Raw genomic sequence first — 26,795 nt, 5'->3', positions numbered from 1 at the left:
GCGACTCCCAACTTTTTATTTGGGTGACCAGGTAGATCGTGGTTCTTTTAATCCAGACTGTAGAGACTAGTAGATACAGGGCCTTAGAAAGGAGGGGAGGGAGGAGCACAGGAAATGATGTAGGCTTAGGACTTACTCATTTTGAAAGGCTATCTGTCAGTTCAGGTGGAGATATCCATGCAATGTCTGCCCTGGGGAAAAAGATTTGGAAGCCTGTGGCTTCACAGAAGTCAAAGCGGCGAGAGGGAAAGAAACAGTCCATGTGTGGAGAACCAGAAGAAAAACATGGCCACACAGGAACTCAGGGGGAAACACCAGAATTCAAGGAGTCAGAGAGGGGTCGTTGAAGAGGAAAAATAAGCAAAGGAACCAAGAAACTGTCAAAGAAGCCAGAGGACCAGAATGTTCCAAGAGGTGCCAAGAGAAAAAGAGTTTCAAAGATAGAGAATGGTCTCCAGCACTGGGATTTTCTAGCACGATACTTGGGTTCTTCACCGGACAGTCAAAACCCACCTCCTTTTTCAGCTACCGTTAGACTCCCTGTTCTTACGTGTCAGATCCATCAACACCTTAGAGTTGTCCATACTGCTTCCTCTGCCCACAGCGATAGCCCGCCCCCCCTCCATCTGGTTAGCCACTCATCTTTCAAGAGCTACTATATCAGCTCTTCTGTAAAGGAAATACTGTCCATCCCTCCCCAACATTGTCCTGTCTGTCCTCAGAGATCCCACAGCACCTGTAGTGCTTACCTCTAGGCTAATGTGTCACCTGGTGTGGTAGTCATCTACTTACCAGTGCTTTTCAGGCTTTTCTAAGGAACTCCCCTCGCCGTCACAGAGTAAACTCAACGTTTACTAGAATCAGACACTGAGGCGGCCTCTGGCATGTCTCTTTCAAAATCCTGTTTTAATAATCAACACTACTTTTCATTCTGTCATTCCAGATGTTGGCTTTAATTTAAACGCATGTTAAATTATTTCCAGTTACGTACTTGGAATCAATCTTCCCGGAAGATTCTCTGTGTTTCTTCTGTGGCTCCTCATTCTATAGCACACTGCGGAGGATCAAGGGAATCACACCCCAGTGTAAGAAGCTTAACTGGAGGGTGTGATGAGAGAGAAAGCAGTAGCGAGAAGGCACCAGCATTATAGTTTATCTTAATTTGGGGCATTTCATGGCTGCTGGGGAAAAAATGAACAGGTAGCCTTTTTGGTCTTTTATGTAACGGAGGAGACCTGAACGTGTTTGTAAGCTGAGGAAAAAGTAATAGCCAGTGGAGGGGAGACTGGAAATATTTATTCAACTCCCTCGAGAAAGAACTATTTATCAAGTAGCAACAATGTGCTAGGCACTGTACCGATATGTGACCAAAACAGAGTTCCTTTGCCAGGGCTCTCCTCTCAGCAGGACTGCGAGAGAGCAGGAAAGGATAATGGGCTGTCATCCAAGGAAAGGTGGAACCTCACGCTTACTGCTGCCCTCACAGGGAGAACAAAATATTTTAATGTTGGTCTAGGTCAGACATAATTATGGAGGTGAGACTGCTGAATTTCTTAAAAACCACATGCATTCCAAAGCGTACTGGATATGGGGTGTGTGTGTCATGAAGAAAGAGCAAGAGGAAGTCTGCGTATGTCCAACGTATATTTGCCAAAAACAGTTTTCTCCCACGATTCAGACGAGGTGATGCTCTCAGGATGTAGAAGTAGAACAGAGGCAGAAAAAGACATGGTCGAGTCTCTGTCTAGCTGGTTAGCCTAAGCTTTTCTGGGTTTTCAGTAAGTGACTCATTTCCCCTTTGTGCGATTTTCTTAACATATTCTGCCTAAGACTAGCTGTTACATCCAAAGAGAAATAAACCACAGGATCTGGGAATGGACCACACATTGATTTAATCCATTTTGTAATCACATTAATGTCCATTCTCTTTGAGTCCTATAGTTTAGACCATCTCACAGATCCCCACCGCCCAGAAGTCATTTGTCACCAGACACTGGCCACTCCCTGCTTAGTTACAGTGCCTAAAATATTTTCAGCATCAAAAACTATAGGAGATCTCATTTGTAACTCTACATTCATATCTGTTTCAGAGATATTATTAAGAAGAAATGGCTGTGAATTGAATAAAGGATTCTTTTTAAATGACTTCACTTTTATTATATCTGTTCCTTTTATTATAGGCTATCCCCAGATGCTTTTTAGAAGTAAGGCAGGGTGTATTTACAAGTACCTTTTAAAATTACTTAGAAAACAAATCCAGAAAGACTAAAAATGTTGGGCTCTGTGACCTGCTTGTTTTTCATGATGCAGTATTACAGGGGCCTTACTAATCCTTTGTGATTAAGCGTGGAAAATTTTGCTTTAATCTTTGCAACAGGTTAGATCATAAGACCGTGAACAAACAAACAAACAAACAAAAACCCACTATTGAAAATTTTTTATATTGAATATTGCTTAAATCATTGCTGGAAGCTTTGAAAATCATTTTGTTTCATTGGTAACTGTAAAGAGACTTGACCTAACATATTGTAAATATTGGGCTCTAAATTACATTTTCTGTAAACTATTCACTCTCGTAGAATACTAAGTTAGAAAGATTTTTGTAGATTTTTTTTGCACTTTGCATTTTAACCTCACTGTACTCCCGTAAGGTGGGTAACAGAATTAACGGTCTCCTCCATGTGACCAGTGAGGATATCAAGGCACTCAGATGAAAGAGACGTACCCCAGGTCACGCAGACAGTAGATAACCTGCCTACCTCCCAGACCTTGCCACAGAAGAGTTTATATTCTAAGGCAGGGACAAATGAACATTTATAAGAGTAAATCTCATTCCCATGAGCAGAAAGCAGTACCTTTAACACCACTTACCATAGGGCTTTGTAAAGTTGTAAGGTCCCTGTTGAACTCCTCCCATGACCTTGCTGACATTTTCAGAAGGTGTCCCAGAGGTCTCTGCTCACTGCCTGTCTCTAAATGTCGGTGTTCATGTTTGTAAAAAGTTATGCAGTTTGTGGAGAGTGTGTGTGTATGATGTGTAAATACAGAAATAAAAAATGACACCGAAGAAAGGGCCAGACATCCATTCATGGTCTCATCCGAAACGGCAGCTTCCTTCCAGCACTAGGGAGCAGGTCTCTTTCCTGTGAGGCGAACAACCTCGGTCCGTGACCTGCCCAGACCTTCTTGCTCAGCTCAGGCCCGAAGCCAGCTCCAGCCATAGCTCTGACCCCTTCCCCATTTCCCTCTTCTCCCACCTGTACCTGGATGTTATAGAGGACAAACTTGGCCAGAGCCAGATTTCCTCACTTTGGGGCTCAGTAGAAGAGCCAGTAATTGCTCTTTCCTCGTGTCAGGAGTAGACTAAGAGGGGCTTTCACACCAGGCTGTCCAAATGCCGCTGCTCTTAGTAAGGTCTCCATCCCTGGAAACACATAAGCTTAAACCAGACTACGCTTGGGATGTCCTAGAAGGTGTCAGTTGGAAGGAGAATCACAGAAGACTTTTCCTAATCTGAGCATCTATGATTCTAAGGCAGTGGAAGTCACCTGGATGCCTGTGGACACAGGAGCACCGGAGGTGTGGTGTGGTAACACCTGTGCCGTATGGGAAGGTGTGGCATTTATTTAATGTACCTAATTGCTTTGAGCTGCACATTCCTTCACTGTAAAATTGGAATGAAAATACCTGCCTCGTGGGATTTTCATGCAGATTCATTTAAATCATGAAACAGAATATGAAATGCCTGGCCCAGTGTCTCAGGCACTGCATAAGTGACGGTTATGTTTAAAGATTTGCTGTAGTCCGGGTGCCATAACATATACAAGAACGATTTGATTGCTGCCTGGGATGGATGGGTTCTCCTTCTTGGTGATTTGGTCAGCCTTTAGTCACAGAGCTCAACAGGACTCTCCATAATGCAAAGTAAAGGAAACATCACGATGTACTTTGTGTTGCATCTCTGAATTTGCATTTGGGCATTACTGACCTACCCATAAACATAAACGTTGAAGTTTTATAGAATATGAACTATAATGGACTTTGGCTTTCCTTTCTTGGGGTTCCTCCTAAAAGGCAGGAGAATTCATTTTTCCATATTTGGAAGCACAGAGATTTGGGGAAAGCGGTAGGCTCTCTTTAAACAGTATTCCTGACAGCTATCATCCCCGAAAAAATCCTTTGTCTGCTTCTCTAGGAAAGGTGCTGGAAAGGAGCCAGCATGTAGGAAAGAAAAAGACAACTGGCACAGAACAGAAATGTGTGCTAAAAATACTAAAACCAACAAGGATTCATCTGAAAGCAGAAGAGAGTCTGTGTATGCCCCTGCTTCTGGACTTGCTCAGAACCGTGATGGCTCCGTGTTATTTGGGGATGACAGTAATTACGGAGCCAGAGTGCTCCTCAGCAGAGACAGACAGAGTTCCAAGCCGAGGGATGGTTTCCATGGCAATAGCATCAGCATCTGAATGACTTCCTGTCACAACAAGTTGGCGATTTAATGAGTTCATTACTGAATTCCAAAGGAAAAGCAGAGAGCGGATGAGCTCCTGTTCAGCCCCCAAAGTGCCTAAATCCATAGTGGGAGAGCCATTTCTGTCCATGCAGCCAGGGCCGACACGCAGACAAGCTGGGTGTTGCAAGGCGGGCGTGCCAAGGGGAGGGAATCCGTGCCTGAACGTGCAGCCACGTGGTCTGTGAGGGCCTCAGTGCCTGCTATTCTGAGAGTGTGAGAATCCCGAGAGTCTTCATTATAAGCTCGCCCTGATCCAGCCTAATGAAATTAATGATCACAGCAATCTAGTCCAGGGGCTTCCGTACCCCCCAGTATCCCCTGTCGTTTAGAAAAATCTAAGGAAAAGGAAACAGACCTTAAATTCACAGAGCATACAAACAGAAGTGGGGGGTGGTGGGGGGGAGCTTGTGACCCTACTTCCATGCTTCAGTGTCGTACAGAGAGAGAGAGAGAGAGAGAGAATATGGAACAAAAAACACAATCACGTGGATACCATCAGAAATCAGTGGTGTCATTCATTTGGTCAATTGCATATAAAATTTGAACTGAGAGGTAATGTATTACAATAAGAATGAATCATAATTAACCTTCCATACCTTGCTGTCTTTGCTAATGTAAATCTATCTGGCTGCCACACAGCCGCAGTCTGGTCGATCAACTAGGGGCCAGGTCGGGACACAAGTGAGGGAGTGGCCATGATTCCTCGGGAGCGCCTTGGTGGCAGGAAGCAGAATGGTACTCCATTCCTCTCACATCCATTTCCCCATTAGTTGGGTAAATATTTGACCCCTCAAAGTGTTCACAGTCCAATAACAGGGACAGAATACATTCAGAAGGAAAGAGATGTGCTGCGGTTTCTTGACTGCCGGGCATGACCACCGTGCCACCTGCTTTACATGCGCTCTCTCCTTGCGCCCTCTAAGAGCCCCCCGAGATGGGTGTTGCCCCCACTTTTCAAATGACAGAACTGAGACCTGGAGAGGCCACGTCACTCACCAGAGGTGCCCGTGATTAGTAAGTGGCAGAGTCAGGATTTCTGCTTCATCCTCTCCAACTCGGCCCATGTTCTCATCCGCTTTGCGTAAAGAGAGGTGCAGAGTCCGGGCCAGGGCCTTCGGGGGGAAGAGGTCAGAGAGGAGGTGCAACTTAATGGGACCTCACAAGGTGGACAGATTCCCCCTCCTACATTAAGCAGTGACCCCAGGTAGGTATCCTGAGGCCGGTAGACCAGTCTGTACACAGTTACAAGGAGGAGAGGGAGTTTAGAGACAGGAAAATCACAGCGAACTAAAAATACTCTTAGAATAGCGTAGAACATAGAAGGGGGATGTGACATGCATGTGCCAGTATTGATCCTTTTCTGTTTCAATAAAGATAAGGACAAGCAGTTGCCTGACTGGCACACCTTGGAAGGATGTGTCATTGACTCTCATTTGTCGAGATGCAAAGGTGCTGACTTTCAGAAACGACATCTAGCGTATTTTCCTGGGTGCCTGAGAGCTCACTGGCCTTTCACTGTTTTTCTAACCCTAACCAACAAAATACCTGGGACAGGAGAAGGTTGCTTGCGTTTGCTAAGAATGCTGCCCTACAATGTGGCTAATAACACAAGTTTTTACCAACTACACCCTCCTCGTGTTTGGAGGTTCCTTTAAAATACATCACTGTTTCATTAAGTCATGTGGACAATTTGGACAGTTTTGTTAAGAAAATAATAAAATAAGAGACCAGTGCCATATGAAAATAAGCATGCCCTTTTTGCTTTAATACGCCTAGGGTTATGTGATCGAGATTTAACAAGGCCACCTCTGACGGCTACACAGACTGCCGTGCACCATCTTACGGGGCGCCTGTCACCTCGGCGGTGATAGGAAGGGCAGCCCTGGAGCCGTGCAACATGGCAGCCCTTGTGTTTAAACTCTCAGGGATAGATAAATCCATCTTGGAGTGGAGATAAAGATCACTGCACCCAGTTTCCCGTGGTATTTGCTGCCCACACCATGCCACCCTGGCTTGGATGCGTCTGGGCTGGGGCACCCGCCGCTTCTGAGTGTCACAGGGCATTTCACACAGACCTCACCAGGCTGATTACTGACTGTGCTTATGATGGGGGGAGTATTCAGAAAGTAGTCATTCCTTCTTGTCCCCAGACTGTCGGCTCTTTTTGAGCATTACCTCCTACAGGCTTTGTGAACGTATTTTCCATATGCTGCAAGGTGTAAACATTGTGCTGTGTGTGCTCTTCAGACGTCCCTTCCCGTTAAGTACACACGTCTGAACACGTGCGTCAGTAAAGTGTTAATAAACTCACAGGGGCACAGCTGGAGAGGGCTTGACCAGTGTCACAGGAAAGGCAGTGTGCCCCATTTCCCTGCCACTCTGTGGGAAGCAGGCCCTGGGGCAAGTCTGCACACGCGTGCGCCTAAGCCCGGGCACCAGAGCAGTTGTGCCAGAGAAACAGGGGAGCTCTCCAGTCCAGAGAGCGAGGGGGAAACCTCCCCTTTCCCTAGGAGAGCTTTTGCCAGACTGCCGGCTGCTACGATGAGTCTGTGGAGTCCTGGTGGCTGTTCGGCACTGCCATTCCTTACCCTATGTCGCTGTGCTGGGCCCGAGCACGTAAAGACGAATGAGACCTGAGGCAGGTGGACAGATGCCATCCAGAATGGTAAGCGCCGTCATTCAGAGGTGTGCCGGCAGCTGTGGGAGCCGAGAGGAACAACGGCTGACCCGGAGCCAAGGATAGGGCGGTCTTCGGAGCCTACAGGGGGGAAGCTTCTGGAAGAGAGAAAGCTGAGGAAACGGAAGGGGAAGAAAGGAGGAATTAGCCGGGGGAGGCAGGGGGAAAGGAGCATTCTAGTAAGAGCAGGATGTGCTGACGCTGTTTCAAGGGGCTCTAAGGATAACTTCGTGTGGGGTGCGAGGCGGGGTGGAGACTGCCCGAAAGGAGGGTTGAAGTGGTGGAAGGGGGCCAGGGATCGGCAGGGGCCGAGTGCTGTAAAGCTTCAAATGTCAGGTGGGTAACGGCTGCACGTGTAGGGGATCTACCTCGTGCCAGAGACTGTGAAGGCTTTGCACGCATTCCCTCTCTTGTCCACCTGCACGTTCTCTTGGGGCTGGGACTGGAGCGTGGACCCTCTGAGGCTATAGACTGTCTGTCTGGCCATGAAGAGCTCCACTGAGCTGTAACTCACAGGCCATTCACTTCAGTCATTCAGAGCCTACAATTCAGTGGGTTTTAGTACGTTCAGAATTGTGCACGATCCACTTATCAACTTAGAATGTTTTCCTCGCCCCAAGTAGAAGGCCCATACCCTTTGACAGTCACCCCCCCACACACCATTCCCTCTAAACCCCTACCCAACCCCAGGCAACCACCAGTCTGTTTTCTGTCGCTATAGATTTGCCTATCGAGACGTTTCATCCAATGGAGTCGTATAACATGTGGTCCTTTGGGACTGGTTTCTTTCACTGAGCATCATGTTTTCAGGGTCCACGTATGCCGTAGCAGTGTGTCCTATCAGTACCTCCTTTTTATTGCCAAATAATATTCCAGTGTATGAATATACTTACATTTTGTTTATCCATTTGTCAGTTGGTGGACGTTTGAGTTGTTTCCACTTTGGGGCTATTATGAATAATGCTGCTATGAACATTCCTGTAGAAGTTTTCGTGTGGACTTGTTTTCATTTTGCTCAGGTATATACCTAGGAGTGAGATTACAAGGTCATGTGGTAGCTCCGTGTCTAACTTTATGGGGTACTGCCACATTATTTTCCGAAGCAGGTGCACCCCTTTTACATTTCCACCAACAGTGCAGGAGGGTTCCAGTGTCTCTATTCCTCACCAACACTGGGTACTGTCTTTCTTATCACCACCATCCTGGTCAGTATGAACTGTATCTTTGTGGTTTTATTTGCATTTTCCTGATGATTAATGATGTAGAGCATCTTTTCATGGATTTATTGGCCATTTTTATATCATTTTAAAGCAATGTCTATTTAGATCCTTTGCCCATTTATAAATTTATTAATGTTAAGAGAGAGAGAGAACACGAGCATGGGAGGGGCAGAGGGAGAGAAAGAAACAGAATCTGAAGCAGGCTCCAGGCTCTGAGCTGTCAGCACAGAGCCCGATACAGGGCTCAAACCCATGAACTATGAGATCATGACCTGAGCCGAAGTCAGACGCTTAACTGACTGAGCCACCCAGGTGCCCCAATCCTTTGCCCATTTTTAAATCATTATATCTTTTTATTATGTAGCTCAAAGACTTCTTTGTATATCCTGGGGCACCTGGGTGGCTCTGTCAGTTAAGTGTCTGACTCTTGGTTTCAGCTCAGGTCATGATCTCACTGTTTGTGAGTTCGAGCCCCACATCGGGCTCTGAGGTGATAGCGTGGAACCTGCTTGGGATTCTCTCTCTGCCCCTCCCCCACTTGCATGCGCTCTCACTCTCTCTCTCTCAAATTAAATTTAAAAAAAATTTTTTAAGAGTGCTTTGTATGTTCTAGATACAAGTTCCTTATCAGATATGACTTGCAAATATTCACTCCTGTTCTGTGAGTTGTCTCTTCACTTTCTCAATGGTGTCCTTTAAAGCACAAAAAGTTTTAATTTTAAAGTCCAGTGGATCTGTTTTTCTCTTGTGTTTTGTGCTTTTGGTGTAGAGACTAATTTTAACCAATACATCATTTGAACTTGATCCTAGAAGTTATGAGTAGCTACCAAAGGACTTCAAGTTGTAGATTGACAAGATTTATAATTTTTCTGTAATTTTTTTAACGTTTATTTATTTTTGAGAGACTGCAAGAGACAGAGCATGAGCAGGGGAGGGGCAGAGAGAGAGGGAGACACAGAATCTGAAACAGGCTCCAGGCTCTGAGCTGTCAGCACAGCCTGATGTGGGGCTCGAACTCACAAACCATGAGATCATGACCTGAGCTGAAATCGGATGCTTAATTTACTGAGCCACCCAGGCGCCCCAAGATTTATATTTTTAAAAAATCAAACTAATGCATGGGTAAGCTAATAATGGCTCCCAAAGATATGTCCATGTCCTAATCCCTAGGACCAGTGAGTATTAGTTATTTGAAAGAAAGGTCTTTGCAAATATAATTAAATTAAGGATCTTGAAATTAGGAGATTACCCTGGATTATCCAAGTAGGTCCTAAATGCCACCACAAATGTGCTTATGAGAGAAAGGCAGAGGGAGGCTTGACACACCCAGAGAAGGGGGTGGTGAGGACAGAGGCAGAGGTTGGAGTGACACAGCCCCCAGAATCCAGCAGAGGCAGGGAACCCTAGAGCCTTGGGAGGAACGTGGCCTTGGTGACATCTTGCTTTCAGACTTCTGGCCTCCAGAACCGTTGGAGAGAATGCATGTATACCAGCAGCTTTGTGGTAATTTGTTGCAGCAGCTGCAAGAAACTAATACAGTGTGGTTTTTAAAAAATCAAATAGTAGATGGGTTTAAAGTGAAAGGGGAACCTGGCTGGCTCAGTTTGTGGAGCGTGGGACTGTTGATCTCAGGGTTGGGAGTTCCAGCCCCATGTTGGTTGTAGACATTACTTTAATCTTTAAAAAAATAATGAAATAAAATGAATATATAAACAACATGCTGTACTGTCATCTTTTTAATTTCTCATATTTAGACATAAGATTGACCTTTGACTGTAAAAGATGATGGTTTATTTCCTTCCAATTATTGTCAGTTTTTTCATTACCTTCGGTTTATTCTTTGTTGCTTTTACAGTTCAAAATACCACATAATCAGATGTAAGATGCCATCTGTTATAAGAGGCACCACTATTTTATATTTCCCCAAGGAAAAATAACGCTGACAATTATACCTTATTTTTTAAGTTTAATTTTTGAGAAACAATTATACTTTTAAAGCGTTGTCAATGGGGCACCTGGGTGGCTGTCAGTTGAGCGTCCAACTTTGGCTCAGGTTATGATCTCATGGCTCGTGAGTTGGAGCGCTGCGTCGGGCTCTGTGCTGACAACTCAGAACCTGGAGCCTGCTTCAGATTATGTCTGTCTGTCTGTCTCTCTCTCTCTCTGTCCCTCCCCCATTTGCGCTCTGTCTCTGTCTCTGTCTCTCAAAAATAAACATGTAAAAAAATTTTTTTAATAAAGAAACATTAAAGTATTGCCAAGAGTAAGGAGCATTCCGGTTTCAAAGATATTAAAGGCCAGGAAAAAAAGTATGAGTTTTGGAATCGGTGAAATACAAAAACATACAAGAATCTCTTTTTCATGCTCCATCAACTTCAGACATGACCTCTCTTAACCAACCACCGTGTCAAAGGAGGAAGATGTAACTGTCCCTGCTTGAACTTTTGACACCTACAGGTTTACATTGTTAATATTTACATTGTTTTATACTTTGATGATTGACTCTAAAGCTGAAACCCCTAACTAGGATTTATATTTCTATAATTTTATAAACATTGTTTCTTTTGGTGCCAAGTAGTATACTAGGATTACATTTCCTTCCCTATGGAGTCATTTCTTTCTCTACTGACACCTGTGTTACTTAGTGGCCCTCAGTCCAAACTATTCGTTTCAGGGGCACCTGGGTGGCTCAGTCGGTTAGGTGTCCAACTCTTGATTTTGGCTCAGGTCATGATCTCACGGTTCATGAGATGGAGCCCCATATTGGGCTCTGTGCTGACAGCTCAGAGCCTGGAACCTGCTTCAGATTCCCTCTGTCCCTCTCTCTCTCTCTCTCTCTCTCTCTCTCTCTCTCTCTGCCCCTCCCCCACTCATGTGCTCACTCTCTTTTGCTCTCTTTCTCTAAAAATAAATAAACTTTAAAAAAGACTTTATTTCATAGAATCTTAATATGTTGTTTGTCACAGATACATCTCATGCCAATTATACAAAGTAATTAGACCCTAAAAACTAAACATTTTTTTTTAATTACTTATTTTTGAGGGGTGCCTGGGTGGCTCGGTCGGTTGAGTATCCGACTTCGGCTCAGGTCATGATCTCACGGTCCGTGAGTTCGAGCCCCGCGTCAGGCTCTGTGCTGACCGCTCAGAGCCTGGAGCATGTTTCAGATTCTGTGTCTCCCTCTCTATCTGCCCCTCCCCTGTTCATGCTCTGTCTCTCTCTGTCTCAAAAATAAGTAAACGTTTAAAAAAAATTTTTTAATAAAAAAATAAAAATTACTTATTTTTGAAAGAAAGAGAGCAAGGGAGGAGGGGCAAAAAGAGAGGGGGACAGATGATCTGAAGCAGGCTCTGTGCTGACAGCAGAGAGCCCGACATGGGGTTCAGACTCATGAACCATGAGATCATGATCAGAGCCAAAGTTGGGTGCTTAACTGAGTCACCCAGGCGCCCCAAAAACTAATCATTTATGATACTGGCATTTGTAGCGCCTGCTCTTTAACGTCACTATTTCTATAGACCTTCTCTTTAATTCCTCAATTTCTCATCAGGGCCAGGAGTAGACAAACATTTTCAGTAAAGAGCCAGATAGTAAATATTTTAGGCTTTGCAGACCATGCAATCTTTATTACAAGTACTTGACTCTTCCATTAGGGCACAAAGAGCATCGATAGATAATATGTAAATGAATAGCAGACATATCTGTATTCCAATAAAACTTTATTTAAAATCAAGCAGTAGGGGCACCTGGGTGGCTCAGTTTGTTGGGCGTCTGACTTCAGCTCAGGTCATGATCTCACAGTTTGTGGGTTTGAGCCCCACATCAGGCTCTGTGCTGACAGCTCAGAGCCTGGAGCCTGCTTCAGATTCTGTGTCTCCCTCTCTCTCTCTCTCTGCCCTCCCCTGCTTGTGCTATGTCTCTCTCTCAAAAATGAATAAACATTAAAAAAAATTTTTTTAATAAAATCAAGCAGTATGCCAGATTTGGCCCATGGGCCTTTTTTTCCCATCCCCTGACTTAGAAGAATAAATTCTGACCTTTATATCTTGGAAGACAGTCAGGATTTCAATTTGGAAGCTTTTGAATAATTTAAATGACTGTTACATGGGTCACACAGGACCAAAATAAACACCTGAAAATCTCAAATTCTTGAGATGTGGTTGATATGGGCCTATGTCGGAGCCCTAAGAGGAAACAAGTCTGCTGAAGTTGTACTCTTGTACGTTTCTCCATTTCTTGGGTAAATCAAGTAAGACAGAACAGAGAAACAGCTTTCATCCAACCGCACATTTCTGGGTCAAAGGTGGCCTTTCAACTCCAAAAATAGAATTCTTCCCAACCTCCACTTCCTGCTGACAAGAAGTGTGAACCCTTCGATTTCTAACTGTGAAAGGATGCAATTCATGGGACTTTTTTTTCAAACCACCAAAATGAAATCCTGAGTAATGAAGCTTAAAAGAAGTCAGTAACAATTGTTGGAACATTGCCAATGTTTAAGGGTGTCAAGTGGGAAATTCTACAGATCAGACCCAGATCAGATTCCAAGATATAATTCAAACTTGATAATGAAATATATATGGCATACTAGTATTTTCTTTATTCATACTATCATTTTTTTTCCAACTCAAATGTAATTCTAAGCAACTAATAAACTGGCCTTGCCTTTAGAATTATCCATATGAAAATCTGGGAAATTGAGGGGCACCTGGGTAGCTCAGTCAGTTAAGCGTCTGACTTTGGCTCAGGTCATGATCTCCCATTTTGTGGGTCCAAGCCCCGCGCCAGGCTCTGTGCTGACAGCTCAGACCCTAGAGACTGCTTTGGATTCTGTGTGTGTGTGTGTGTGTGTGTGTGTCTCTCTCTGCCCCTCCCCTGCTCACTCTCTGTCTCTGTCTCTCTCTCTCTCTCTCTCTGTGTCTCTCTCTCTCTCCAAAATAAACATTAAAAATAAATAAACAAACAAATAAATGCATAAATAAAAATCTGGAGATTGGGGCGCCTGGGTGGCTCAGTCGTTAAAGCATCCAACTCTTGATCTCGGCTCAGGGCATGATCTCACGGTTCGTGGGTTCGAGCCCCACATTGGGCTCTGCACTGACAGTGCGGAGCCTGTTTGGGATTCTGTCTCTCTCCCTCTCTCTCTGCCCCTCCCCTGCTCACACCTTCTCTCTCTCTCAAAATAAAATAAACTTAAAAAAAAAAAAAACAAATCTGAGAAATTAAGCCAGCCTGACGATTCATCACTTACTTAACCCACACATCCATATTTATGGTTCCTTTTAATATCTAAACCTATAAGAGCCTACTCATTTTATCCAGCTGCAATAATAAAACTCAGTTTGCAGTTTTAAATGACTTGACATATTATGATCTTCTTTTGTTTCCCCTCATCAAGTTATGACTTGTGATTTCATTTGCACCAGGCCCAGAAAATAGCAGAGCCCAAGTCTGTAGCCTTGGAGACCTTAACTCCGCTCTGCTCCCCTGCCTCTCACTGGGCTCTGCCTCTCAGGACTGAGTACAGACTGCAGGAAGAGAGTTAAGTGTAAGAAAAATTTGCCCTTCCCCCTCGAGTTGCTACAACCTTGCTTCTGGAGGGAAACACTCTGAGATCCCCAAAGGTATTATCTCAATGTTATAGGCTTTTATATAAATACTGTATAAGCACAATGTATTGTTTCCCTCCCTTCAAAGAGACTGAAATCTTTGTTGTTAAATTAGTTACTCCATTACTTAGTTATTTACTATATGCTTTGCAGCAAATGCTCCGTGGTAGGTCATAAAGTGAATCTTTTTCACTTTTAAAAACACTTTTTAAAGTTTGCATCTTAATCACCCAGTGCTCATCACGACTAGTACACTCCTTAATCCCTGTCACCTATTTCCTCCATGCCCCCACCAGCCTCCCCTCTGGTAACCGTCAGTTTGTTCTCTACAGTTAAGAGTCTGTTTCTTAGTTTGCCTGTCTCTCTCTCTCTCTCTCTCTCTCTCTCTCTCTCTCTCTCTCTCTCTTTTTCCTTTTGCTCATTTGTGTTGTTTCTTAAATTCCACATATGGTATTTCTCTTTCTCTGACTGACTTATTTCATTTGGCATTATGCTCTCCAGCTCCATCCATGTCGTTGCAAATGGCAAGATTCCATTCTTTTTTATGGCTGAATAATATTCCATTGTGGGTACACCATATCTTTACCAGCTCATCAGTCGGACCCTTGAGCTGCTTCCATATCTTGTCTGTTGTAATTAGTGCTGCTAGAAACATAGGGGTGCGTGTATCCCTTTGAATTAGGATTTTAGTATTCCTTGGGTAAATACCTAGTAGCGCAATTGCTGGATCAGAGAGTAGTTTTATTTTTCACTTTTTGAGGAAACTCCATACCGTTTTCCACAGCGTATAAAGTGAAAATTTAATCAGCAGTTAAGTGAGCAAAAGTTGCTGTATTTTCATTTTATGCTTTAAAACGCCATCTTTGTGTAAGCTAAAAGTTTTGTCTTGTTTTCCCAAAAGTATACCATTTTCTTCTACCACTGCTTGTGGATTAAACTCCAGATTTAATTTAGACAGGAACCTTTCATGGAAACAGCATCCATGCTTCTTATTTCAGTGGGAAACTCCCCCTTGTATGTAGTATTCTCAGGCCCACACTAAATGCCTCCCGTTACTTTGCAAAGACTAACAGATCGCAAATGGCCACGAGATACAGCTGTATGGACTTGGCTGAATGATTATCATTTTTCTGGAGAACAAAAACTTCTGTGTGTTAACTTTCCATTCTCTGTCTGTAGTTGGTCACACAGACTGACAAGGACGACACCTGTTGTTCCCTGCTGACTGAAGCATCGCAGCTGGGGATTTGGAGAGTTCACCATATTCTGCTCACTCCATTCATTTCTTCTTGTGGCCCTCCAGCTGGTTGGTTCAACACCACCAAAACATGTGCCCATATCCACAGGGGGTAAAAAGGAAGGGGGGGGATTTTTTTCAGTAACGGAAACACACGTACCAAAATGAGGAGTTAATATTAGCCCTAGCATTTGTCCGTGGTACATTAGCAGAAACTTCCCCCAAACTCTTCAGCCGTGTTGGGTTTTTTTGTTTTTGTTTTAGTTTTTTTACTTCCCCCTTTGCAACAGATTATTGCAGGACTCACTGAAAGCTTCTAGATACCGTCCTAGTTAAGGATTTAAACTTTCCACATTCTCCCTGAGAAAAGGGATCTTCACCTTGTTTACATCTACATTCATATAACCTTGCTCATAGATGTTCTTTTTAAAAATGATACAAAGCTATAAAAACTGTGTGTGTGTGTGTTTTCCAGATTATGAAAGTAATTGCTCCATGTTCATGGGTAAATTTTGGAAAACAAAAAAATCTAAAGAAAAAATTTAAATCACCAATAATGTTGTCATGCAAAAATAACTACACTCTTACTTTATTTTTTAAATTGTTTTTAATGTTTATTTTTGAGAGAGAGACAGAGACAGAACATGAGCAGGGGAGGGGCAGAGAGAGAGGGAGACACAGAATCCGAAACAGGCTCCAGGCTCTGAGCTGTCAGCACAGAGCCCGACACGGGGCTCGAACTCACAAACCACGAGATCATGACCTGAGCCAAAGTCAGCCACTTAACTGACTGAGCCGCCTAGACCCCCCCTGCACTCTTATTTTAATATCTATGAAGTTTTGGAAAGTTACATGACTCGAGTAATTTCCTATTAACACAAAACTTTGTGCAAATGTTTAAAATTGTTTATAAAATGTGTTTTCTGGGGGCGCCTGGGTGGCTCAGTCGGTTGAGCATCTGACTTTGGCTCAGGTCATGATCTCACGGCTTGTGGCTTCAGGCCCCACATCAGGCTCTGTGCTAAAGCTCAAAGCCTGGAGCCTGCTTCGGATTCTGGGTTTCCCTCTCTCTCTGCCTCCCTGCCCTGTTCATGCTCTGTGTTTTCTGGGCATTTTAGAAGTTTCCAAATTTTTTATTATAATATGTGCAGGATGTTTATTATATTATATTATATTATATTATATTATATTATATTATATTATATTGTGAGCATCCTGTAGTAAGTATCTGTTGACATTGCAGATTATTTCCTTAGCATAAACTTCAACTAGGGAAGGATCTTAGAGGAAAGAGTGTGCTAACAAACAGAAAAGCAAGTGTGAAATCCAGCAGGGGACAGAGCGCCTGGTGCATGGAGGAACTGAAAATAGTTGAGCCAGCTGGGCAGAGAGTGACAAGCCCGTAACTGGAGAGGGAAGCAGGGCCCAGAGACACTGGAAGGAGTTCAGACGCCTTCCTGAGGCCAATGAGAAACAGAAGGAGGGTTTCAGGCAAGAGATCAGATTTGTAACTCACATATTCATGTTTTAGTAAGATCCTTCTGGTTGCAGCTTGAAGAGGGGCCGGGAGGCAGGGAGAGCAGAGAGGAAGCTGTTACAGGAATTTTGGTGAGATGCGGTGCAAGTCTGGATAGGTGGCAGTAAGGATTAAGGGAGGCAAGGTGGTTCTGGAAGAGATTTAGAAGGTAAAAATCTACAGGATTGCTGCAGAAAGAAAGAAAGAAAGAAGGTGGAGTCAAGGAGCATCTGGAGGCATCAGGCTTGAGCAGTTGGGTGGGTGGTTGCACAGTAACCCCGACGGCCTCCTACCCAAGAGGAGGTGTCCAGAAGCCAGCTCAGTCCAAGGTTTGGGCCGTCCGACTCTTGATTTCAGCTCAGGTCATGATCTCATGGTTTCATGAGTTTGAGCCCCACGTCAGGCTCTGCACACTGACCTCATGAGGCCTGCTTGGGATTCTCCCTCTCTCCCCCTGTGTCTCTGCCCTTCCCCCACTCACACTCTCTCTGTCTCAAAAATAAACTTTAAAAAAGACCAAAAAAAAAATTTTTGTGACACTAGCCACCTACTAATGGTTGTCCTCAACTTTTAATATTCTCCCATCTATACTTCTTAAAGTAACCCAAGTATCCCACTCTGGGCACCCCTTTTAAGGCCATGGGTCATCATAAGATGTTGGCTCTACACTCTTTCATTTGCTGTGAGCAATCTCTTAACTCCTAAATTCCTGTCACTTCGTGGTCACAATTAACAGCAAACAGAAACTTCGTAGTAGCTCAGGAGAAGGCAGAATGTACCTGGTTGATCAATAAAAGAGAGATGGAGGTCAGAAAACCATTCACATTTTTATCCTTCCTTTGTCTCTGATACTTGCTCCAGACAGCTGCCTTCTCAGCACTTAGACTGGAAGTTGTCCGTGCGGTTCTCAGTGGCCATATTGAAGGCAGGGATGGTGCAGTGCGGGACCTCCAGAGTGTTCTCCTCCTAGAGGAGCACAACAGATTGGATCCCACTCCACACCAGTTGGGCTCTTTGCTAATGGCAGTCTGCAGCCGGGCAGCGAGGTAACCACGGACAGCAAGTATAAGCTTCAAGTGCAGTCACCTCTAAGTACCGTTTTGTGGTTCCTGATACTACTGTAGAGGCACGAATTTTCCCTGCTCGGTAAGCAAACCAGAAGAAATATAATATCTGGTGCTTAATACTCCAGAAGCTTAAACGTTGTCCCAGTCACTCTCTTGCACGTTTCAGCATTACCGTCTGTGTATATTTTGAATTCACTCCCCTATGCTGATCGTGCTTGTCAGGTATTAAAATAATCTGGTCAAACCTTCACTGAATGCTTCTGCTGGCATGCATCATAATGCATGCACATGGCCTTTTTGTTTGATTAATACCCAAGGATGTTAGTGCTGAGCCAGGTTTAGAAAATTGGGGATTAATATCTCTAAATGCTGAGCTGATCCCCCCCCCCTTTTTTTTCCGGGAAAACAATGACCTTTGTAGAATCTTTTTCCAACAACATTCTTACTTGACCTTCGTCGGGGTTTATGTAGTATCGCCGAGTAAGCCCACTATATAAATCAGAACTCTTTCAGATGACGTGACCAGTTGAAACCCGAAATTGAATATCCTGGAAGGAACTGGGAGGTGAAGGACCCTGGGGGTTTAAGCACTAGCACTAAGGACTTGCTTGCTGTCAAGATCCTTTTCTTCCCCTAACCCGACTCCCCAGTCTCTGTGTGTTGGCCTCATTCTGTCCTACCACAGGCTGCTTCTACACAGGGGAACTGTCGGCCACAGGCCGCTCCAGGCTTGCATTATGCCAGCATCGCAACCTAAAGGAAAGGGGAAAGCTTGCCTCATTCAAATATATGAATCCTCCAAGGAAAGTCTGTGAGTGGCCCACATTGGATCACGTGCCCCCCACCCTGGCTCCAGCACTGAGGCCAGGGAGTAGGGTCCAGATCACATGCCCTGAGGCCGGGGAGCGAGGCGCTGTGATGGGCGGCTGCGCCCATGGTTGGAGTTGGGGTACGTCCGTTCTCCAAAGGGAAAGAAGACAGCACCAAAAGAAGGGGGCAGACCAACCCCCATGTGGACTATGCTCAATATCAAGATGTTCTTTTCTCTTGAACGATAGCTCTAATTATTGTCCCAGAGTGTCCTGATGAGTCACAAGGAAATTATGATATTCTTGGAACTACACTAACCATCTATCATTTTTCTACCCTCCTCAGTGTAAGTTTCTTAATATTTCCTTATGCTATACGTTGTAACATATGTTAAGACCACAGTTAATGTTTTAAAAGTGCTTTCAGGGGCACCCCCTGGCTCAGTGGATCATGTGACTCTCGATCTCGAGGTTGTGAGTTCAAGCCCCACGTTGGGTGTAGAGATTACGAAAAAATAAAATCAAATAAATAGATGGCTTTTGTATTCATTATCTCATTTAGCTCTTTTAACAATCTGAGCCATTTGTTATTCTAGTAAACCCATTTTACAGATGGCTAGAAAGACTTAAAGCAGTTCTGTGACTCTTCAAGACCACAGATACAGTATAAATGGGGGCTCGGTGAATACAGATCCTCTGGGTTCTTTGCTACTTCCTCTTGGTGTCAGCACCTGAGACACCTGTCACCTGTGTTTTCATTTGGGTTTGGATTTACTTGTATTTGTCTGTTTCTTCCCGGAGAATAGAGAGACCTGTGCCATCCACTTTTCCTGCAAACCCTCACGAACCTCCAGTGCTGTGGAGACTGTGAATGTTCACTAGGTGATGCTGACCAGTAATGAATTAGGGACTCCAGACGCTATCGTTGAAATGTAGGTATGTCGGAGAGCTCTTGACGTTGTGGAGCCAGTGTGCAATGAGAAGGCTGCTTGGTTCCCCAAGCTTGCTGATGTGACAGAAGATGGCATAGGACCTGTTCTATAGTCAGGAGCCTTGTCTCTGGAGAGCCTCTCGGAATGGTGCCACAACTACAGACGGGGCATTCTTCTCTCAACCCGGGGGATTTCTCACCCCCTGTGCCCCTTCTGTGTCTTCCCTCACAAGGACCACAGAAACACCTCAGCATCCCAAACCCAAAATCATTCCTTAAGCTAAAGGCACCTACCTCCCGCCTTTAAAATGCAGCAGGAGCCCAAAGTTGCCCCCCAACCAAAAGGCAGCACCCCCTCCCACCACACTGTCCTGGCCACGTTCACACAGCGCGCTCTGCAGTTCAATGTCCCCATATTCCTCTTTTTCAAGTAAATCCCATTCCCAAGGTTATAACACTTATCCCTACAAAAGAGTTTCAAGATAGAAAGAAAACTCATCAGGCATTCCTTTATCCCTATATTCTCCTTGACAGAGCATCTTCTTAGAACTGCAAAAGAAGTCCTCCTCTTTTCCTTTTTCTTGATGGGGGGGGGGGGGGGCGGTGCTCCCTCTGTCCAGGCTGCTTGCTCCTCTAAAGTGAGTCCTGGCCTTCTGCTTCCCACTCTTGTCTCCACTGTGCGTCCATGATGCCTTCTGGGAGCACCGCCCCCCCCACCCCCACCTCCACCCCCACCCCTGGCTCCGCGATTCCTTCATGATTCTTTTTCTCAGTTCACAGCTACCTGTTCCAATTTACTATGAATTCCTCTCAGAAACGACCTAACACTGCAAAGCTGGATGAGAGCAGTTGCTGATTCAAATCCAGGAGAGGGGTATGCGCGTATGTGCACATGTGTGTGCGTGCGTGTGTGTGCAGATGTGTGCAGAATTTTGATGCTGGATCTACATAGTGAATATGATAATAGGAAATGATTGTCCCTCTCTCTTACTGGTCCCAGCATACGATGCCTGTGGGAACTGAATCAGAAGCTTCATCAAGTGGCACATCTAAACTGTATCTTAAGTTTCTCATTGCTGCTGTAAGACGTGACCACAGACTTCGTGACTTAAACAACAGAAATTGTTTTGTCACATTTCTGAAGGCCAGCAGTCGAAAGTCGTTATCACTGAAATGATTTTGACCTCAGATCAGAGTGTCCACAGGACGGAGCTCCCTCCAGAGTCCCTAGGGGAGAACCCATTCCAAGCTTCCTCCAGCTGCTGGGGGCTGCTGGCATCCCTTGGCTCGTGGCCACATCGCTCCCATCTCTGCCTCCGCAGTCACGTGGCCTTCTCTCTTCTGTCCGTGTCAGATCTCCCTCTGCCTCTCTTACAAGGACATTTGCAATGGTATTTAGGGCACACCTGGATCATCCTGGATAACCTCCCCATCTCAAGAGCCTTATGTAATCACATCTGCAGTGTCCTGTTTTACAGTGTGAGGTAACATTCTCAGGTTCCAGGGAATTGGATGTGGATACCTTTTGCGGGGCCGCTACTCAGCCTGCCATACCACCCATCCCCATCATTCCCAGACACGTGTCCCCAAGTTTTTTATACGGGCCAGCTCCTCTCCCTTTTGACTTCCTTAATCTGAGGGGACCAGCTTCTTAGCACATGTCACCCAGTCACTCTCTGCCACCTGCGGTAGCAACAGGGTCCTTGGTATCCTGCTTCTCCTCCAGTCAGGTGAGCCCTTCTTCCCCACAAACATCGGCCGGGGCCGGGGCAGGAGAGGTATAAGCCTTAGGCGGGGTAGATCCCGCCCAGGCCAGTGCTGTTGCCACAAGAATCAGGTTGTTTCGCATCTGCTTAGCCTCGACTGCTGTGCGAAATGTCTTGCCTCTGCCTTCCTGTCAATATTTCTAGACCGTAAAGTCACCGAGGACAGAAGGCGGACCCTCAGCTTATAGTCCATGGTGCCCAGCAGTGTCCCCAGCAGGCTGGACACTCCGTGACGTTTGCCTCCTTGCACACGGCCCTCGGATGTCCGCACGTCCCCTCCCTTCCAGTCCTCTTGCCAGGACCCAGGGCTGCTTTGGTAGCACCAGGCCCGGCTTCAGATGCCGTTGGGGCCACTCCAAAGCCCTGTGTGTGCGGGGACCCCGTCCCTCTGGCCGTTGTTGCGGCCCAGCGTTGAATTTGCCGAGCTGCGGTTAGAAGAGGGCTGTGCCGTCGTGGTACACGCTGTGTGCGCTCCCACCTCCAAACGCCTCGCGGTACTAAGGGCTGGGGAACGTCATCTCGCACAAAGTAGTTGTGGAGAAGCTGGCAGTGCTGCTGAAGGTAACCGCCGATAACCGTGGCTCGTGCGTTCGTTCCTGTCTGCCTAAAGCACACGGTTGGGCAGGGAGAAGGGACGCGAGTGGAGACCGTATGTAACTGAAAATTTCCTCCACTGTAAGAAGGACTCTCTTGAGAGAACTCTCTCCTAGTTGGAAAGCTGTGCTGTCTCCTTGTCGAGAATAACCGCACCTTAAAAACAAGGGTCAAAACTTACCAGCCCACAAAAAAGAAGGCTTCATGAGGAAGGATGGCCAGGATACAGATGTCGCTAGCTGTTTTCAGGTTATCCAGCCATGATTTTCACTTTTCGTTTATGTGTCAGACACAGCGTCACGTTTTTGTCCGTACCTGCAGAATTGAAGATTTTTTTCAAACTCAGAACTGACAAAGGACTTGACTTGAATAGATGCCGTGATAAAATAGAAAGCTTATTACAGAAGTGGTTTGAAGAACAAAGAATTCGACACAGTCTAAAAAATACATGGGGCGGGGGGAGAAAAGGAGGGAGTCCTTGGTGAGCCTGGAACATTATTCAGCACATATTTGCCAGGCACCTGCTGTATGCCAGGCCGGACGCTGGGCTGGGAAGTGGGGGTGCAAGTGTGGACAAGACCTGAGCCCACCCAGGAGTTTAGAGTCTAGTGGGGAGACTGGAGGAATAAACAGGCCTGTTTGTAATAAAAATATTACAGTCCGAGGTGTTAAGTGCATCAAAGAGAGAGTTAACCCTGTCTTAGAGGATCGGGAGAGGCTCCCCAAGGGATGCTGATGTTGAGAATCAAATGAGAAATAGCGTTGGTCCGGAAAAAGGACCCATAGTCTTCCAGGTGGGAACAGAATGTGCAAAACTCCTAAAGGCAAAAGCATCATGGTGGATGGGTATATGGGCTGAGCCAAGAGACTGATGGCTGAATGAGCCAGAGAAAGGCAGGTAAGCACCTGTCGGGGAGAAAAGCTGTTAAGGGGGAGCAGGAGGAAGCCTGCAGCCAATCCGGTCCGGCTTTCACCTCAGCGGAGTGACCCAGCCTCTGGTACATGGTAGCTAGTGTCACTGAGGTAGGCTCCTGGCAGGCCAGCTACCTGCCTCATCCTTCCTCCTTTCTTCCTGAGACCAGGAGACAGCAGCCCCTCACTCAAAGCACAAAACTGAGAGGAGGGTCTTCAGGAAGCTGTCAGGACCTGAGTGTTCTGGGGCTGAGAAGTTTGGGTCCTGAGAATAGAAAGAAATCTTCCTTTCTAGCAGGATTCTGGCCCCATCCCCAGCCTGGAGCAGGTTCTCAGATGCACAGCTCTGATGTCGCACCTCAAAATCCAGGGGGAAAAGTCTTGAGATCCCCCGGGGAAAGAGAGAGAGAGAGAGAGACAGAGAGAGAGAGGGAGAGGGAGAGAGAGAGAGAGAGAGAGAGAGAGAGAGAGAGAAATTTTAGAAATCACCTGACAAGAAATGTCAAGTAATATTGACTAGAAATCAAACCATAGCAGCTGCTTTCCACAGCTGCATGCCATGTGGTGACCGTGTCTGAACAAACTAAATGAGTCTAAAAATAACCAGGAATGTAAAATTCTTGAGGAGCTGGGTTTCTGAATGAGATAGCCACAGAAATGAGGGAGAGAGGGAGGGAGATTTGTCTTTGGGCCATTGGATCAGTGATCAGAGGTGTATCACCCCAGGAGCCGAGGACATAACACCGGGAACTTGCAGTTCCCCACTCGAACAAATTGCGTGAACCTCATTGTACCCATTTTACAGATGGAGGAAAAACACGTTGACGTCTGAGCTCTTTCAGACTAAGAGTTCCTCTTCTCAACTGTAATCCAGGTCCAGGTGACTTCCTAAGGAAAACAAAAGTCATGAAATACAGAAGTAAGTCACTTCTTCATGGTTTCCATCATAGTCTGAGCCCGTTAGGGTGGAGGTGTTTATGACACTTTCCTAAGAAACCCCTTTTTTTTTAGTTGTGAAATTGAGACTGGGACTTTCTCCCCAGTAGAAGAAAAAGTTGATGTCAGAAGGAAGCCTGCTCCACCAAGACAAAAGCAAAAGGATGCTTTTATTATTATTATTATTATTATTATTATTATTATTATTATGGGGAATTTTAAAAATATACCCATTTAGTACCCCCCCTCCCCAAACAATAGATATACTTTCCCATGCATAGAAAAGCACCAGCAGACTTTTTTTTATGGCCTTTTTCCAGTAAGGAAACGGGTTTATCCCCGATTGTAGCAGCCCTGTAGTAATCATAATAGTACCAGCAGACTCTGGTTAAGTGCTTAGGCTGCAGGCACTGTGCTAAGAAAGCTCTTTGCCATGGCTCATGACTCTTTGATCTTCACAAAATCTGGATGAGGGCGATACGACTGTGATCCCCATTCCATGACCAAGGAAGCGTGTGTTTGGAGAGGTGTAGAAATTTGCCCAGGGCACATTGCCTGGCAGTGTGGACGCTCAGTTGCCCCAGTTCCGTTATTTGTCACAGAGGCTAAATGGACTGGTTTTTTAGAGACTCCTCAGTTTCCTGTGGAGAGTTTTTCTGCGTTTGATTTGCATTTATTTCGCCCTTTCGTTATTGGTGAGACCCGGTGCTTCCTTTTCCTCCCAGAGACTGGATGAATGGGTGCCGAATCGGAGAGCAGAAGCCCGGGTGAGGGTTTCGCTTTCACCATTCACCACCTCAGTGATCGTGCACAATTCACCATCCCCCTGCACCCGGTTCCTTGTCTGTAAAATGAAGTTGCAGGAGTATAACAGGGGTCCACCCCTGTGCTCACCCCCTCTCTCCCCTGCGGTCCTGCCTGCTCTTTCCCTTCCTTCTCTTCCGGGCCATCCTTCTCACATGCAGCGGGTGGGCAGGGGACGTGGTGTGAGGGCCGGCTGTTGTCCAGGAGGCTCGGGGGGCCCCGAGAGAGTGAGGACATCAAGCGGTGTGATGTTGCTCAGTGGAACGCACAGGTGAAGCCGGACCCCCTCAGCCGCGAAGCATAAATCGGACTTGGCTTTAGGAGCTCTGCACCCCTGCTCGGGTTTCTCCTGGGTCTCCCTATCCTTAGCATCCTCACACTGCCCCTTAGCCTCACACCGGCTTTGTACCGGGTCGTCCCGTCCTCCCCCTGTCCCTCCCCGTCTCGGCCTCACATCTTGCTCCGTGCCCCATTCCCTTGGGAGTCTGCTGTCAGTTTGGGAAACGGGGTCTCACCTGCAGGTATGTTCTCAGATGTCCCCTCCAAACCCCATAGTGCTTTAACTCATCTTCACATCAGACATTTGAAAGGCCTCCAGGAAATGAGGGTAGTTTGGGACAGAACTCTTTCCTTCTGGTTTCCAATGGGAAACCAAAAGATCCATAGGTCTGGTGGTTTCTGCTCGCCATTAGGAGACAAAAATCACACCTTCCATGTGGGATGGGAGTCAAGACAAAAAGTGGGTGATGCCCTGTGAAGATTATGTATTTGATACCATTTAAAAATTTTTTTAATGTTTTATTTATTTTTGAAAGAGAGAGAGAGAGACAGAGCATGAGCGGGGGAGGGGCAAAGAGAGAGGGAGACACAGAATCTGAAGCAGGCTCCAGGCTCCGAGCTGTCCGCCCAGAGCCCAACGCAGGGCTTGAACCCACAAACAGCGAGATCATGATCTGAGCTGAAGTCAGACGCTTAACCGACTGAAACACCCAGGAGCCCCAGATACCACTTTTAAATTAACATGTTCTTTAACCACAGAACATAAAATTATTTGTTCATGGAGGATATGTACCTTTTATTAGACATGAATATATGGAATATTTCAGGGAAACCGGGATTTATTTCGTCGAGGGCGACTGGTTAGGGTTCTGTGGACAGAGAAGTCATCACCACCCATATCTCTGCAAATTCACGTTTCCCCAAATCATTTTAAATTTTTGGCCACTCATTTCACTACTTATGTATATTTAAGTATTCCTTCAAGCTCTGCCTCCCAAACATAGACGCGGCTTCTGTGAGGCATTGAAAATTCCTCTTGCACTTCCTCAGGCTCCTTCTCAGTTTGTTCTTGATCGTGTGGGAATTCGTGGGCCTTTATCACACAGAGTCAGCCTCTAAAGGAAAACTGCTTTAATGTCACTGTCATAACGCTCATTCCAGACTACAGAAATGCTGTATATCGCTTGGGCCTTGTCCCTATTTTAGGTGTGTTTCCAAGGAGTAGGTTGGTTGTCATGGTTTAGAAGAACTTTGCTGTCAGGATCCAGTAATACCAGAGGGAGGCACAGGCCATCTGTCCCTCAGGGAGAGGTCTTCAGGAAATAAATAGCCTCTGGCCAGAATGTTTGAGATGTTTCTCTGCTTAAAGTACAACTCAAGGTCAGATCATTTCTCAAGGCCCACTTCTAGAATTCTGAGCTTCCAGAATTGAGGTTTGGTCTTTTAGGTCAACGTGTAGAAAGGTAGTGTGTTGTCTGTAGGCTTTCCCCAGTCGTACTGGTCAGGAAATGCCGGACAAAGGGGCTAATTCCCTGCCCCCGTGTTCTTAGCTTCTTCGTCCTTCTGTCCCCTGTTCCACCTCCATCATTCCACCTGCAAGGAAGACGAACGTCGCCTTGCCAGTCATCTTTGATTTTTAATTTTTTTTTTTAACGTTTATTTATTTTTGAGACAGAGAGAGAGCATGAACGGGGGAGGGGCAGAGAGAGAGGGAGACAGAATCGGAAGCAGGCTCCAGGCTCTGAGCCATCAGCCCAGAGCCAGACGTGGGGCTCGAACTCACGGACCGCGAGACCGTGACCCGGGCTGAAGTCGGACGCTTAACCGACTGAGCCACCCAAGCGCCCCATCTTTGAATACAGGAAGGTTAGAGTTCTGGAATGCAGTCATAAGAGCAGTTCGCATTAGTTTGTTTTTAAGTTTATTTT

At 45.7% G+C, this 26,795-nt stretch overlaps 1 protein-coding gene and 1 long non-coding RNA gene across 4 annotated transcripts in view; one reads left to right on the top strand and one right to left on the bottom strand.

The window, feature by feature from the left end:
- Positions 1 to 26,795, top strand: part of MYO1D (myosin ID) — a 363,813-nt gene that overhangs the window by 312,532 nt on the left and 24,486 nt on the right. The gene's annotated exons all lie outside the window — the stretch shown is intronic.
- LOC113592691 (uncharacterized) lies at positions 6,253 to 23,234 on the bottom strand. Its single transcript, XR_003412624.2, has 3 exons — positions 22,118 to 23,234; positions 8,084 to 8,217; positions 6,253 to 7,303 (listed from the first exon to the last, which is right to left on the bottom strand). It is a non-coding gene; the product is annotated as an uncharacterized LOC113592691 (long non-coding RNA).

The sequence above is a fragment of the Acinonyx jubatus genome, chromosome E1, assembly GCF_027475565.1.
Source record: "Acinonyx jubatus isolate Ajub_Pintada_27869175 chromosome E1, VMU_Ajub_asm_v1.0, whole genome shotgun sequence".
Taxonomy (NCBI): Eukaryota; Metazoa; Chordata; class Mammalia; order Carnivora; family Felidae; genus Acinonyx; species Acinonyx jubatus.
Note: the sequence above shows the minus strand (reverse complement) of the source record. Positions and strands in the feature narration are given on the sequence as shown.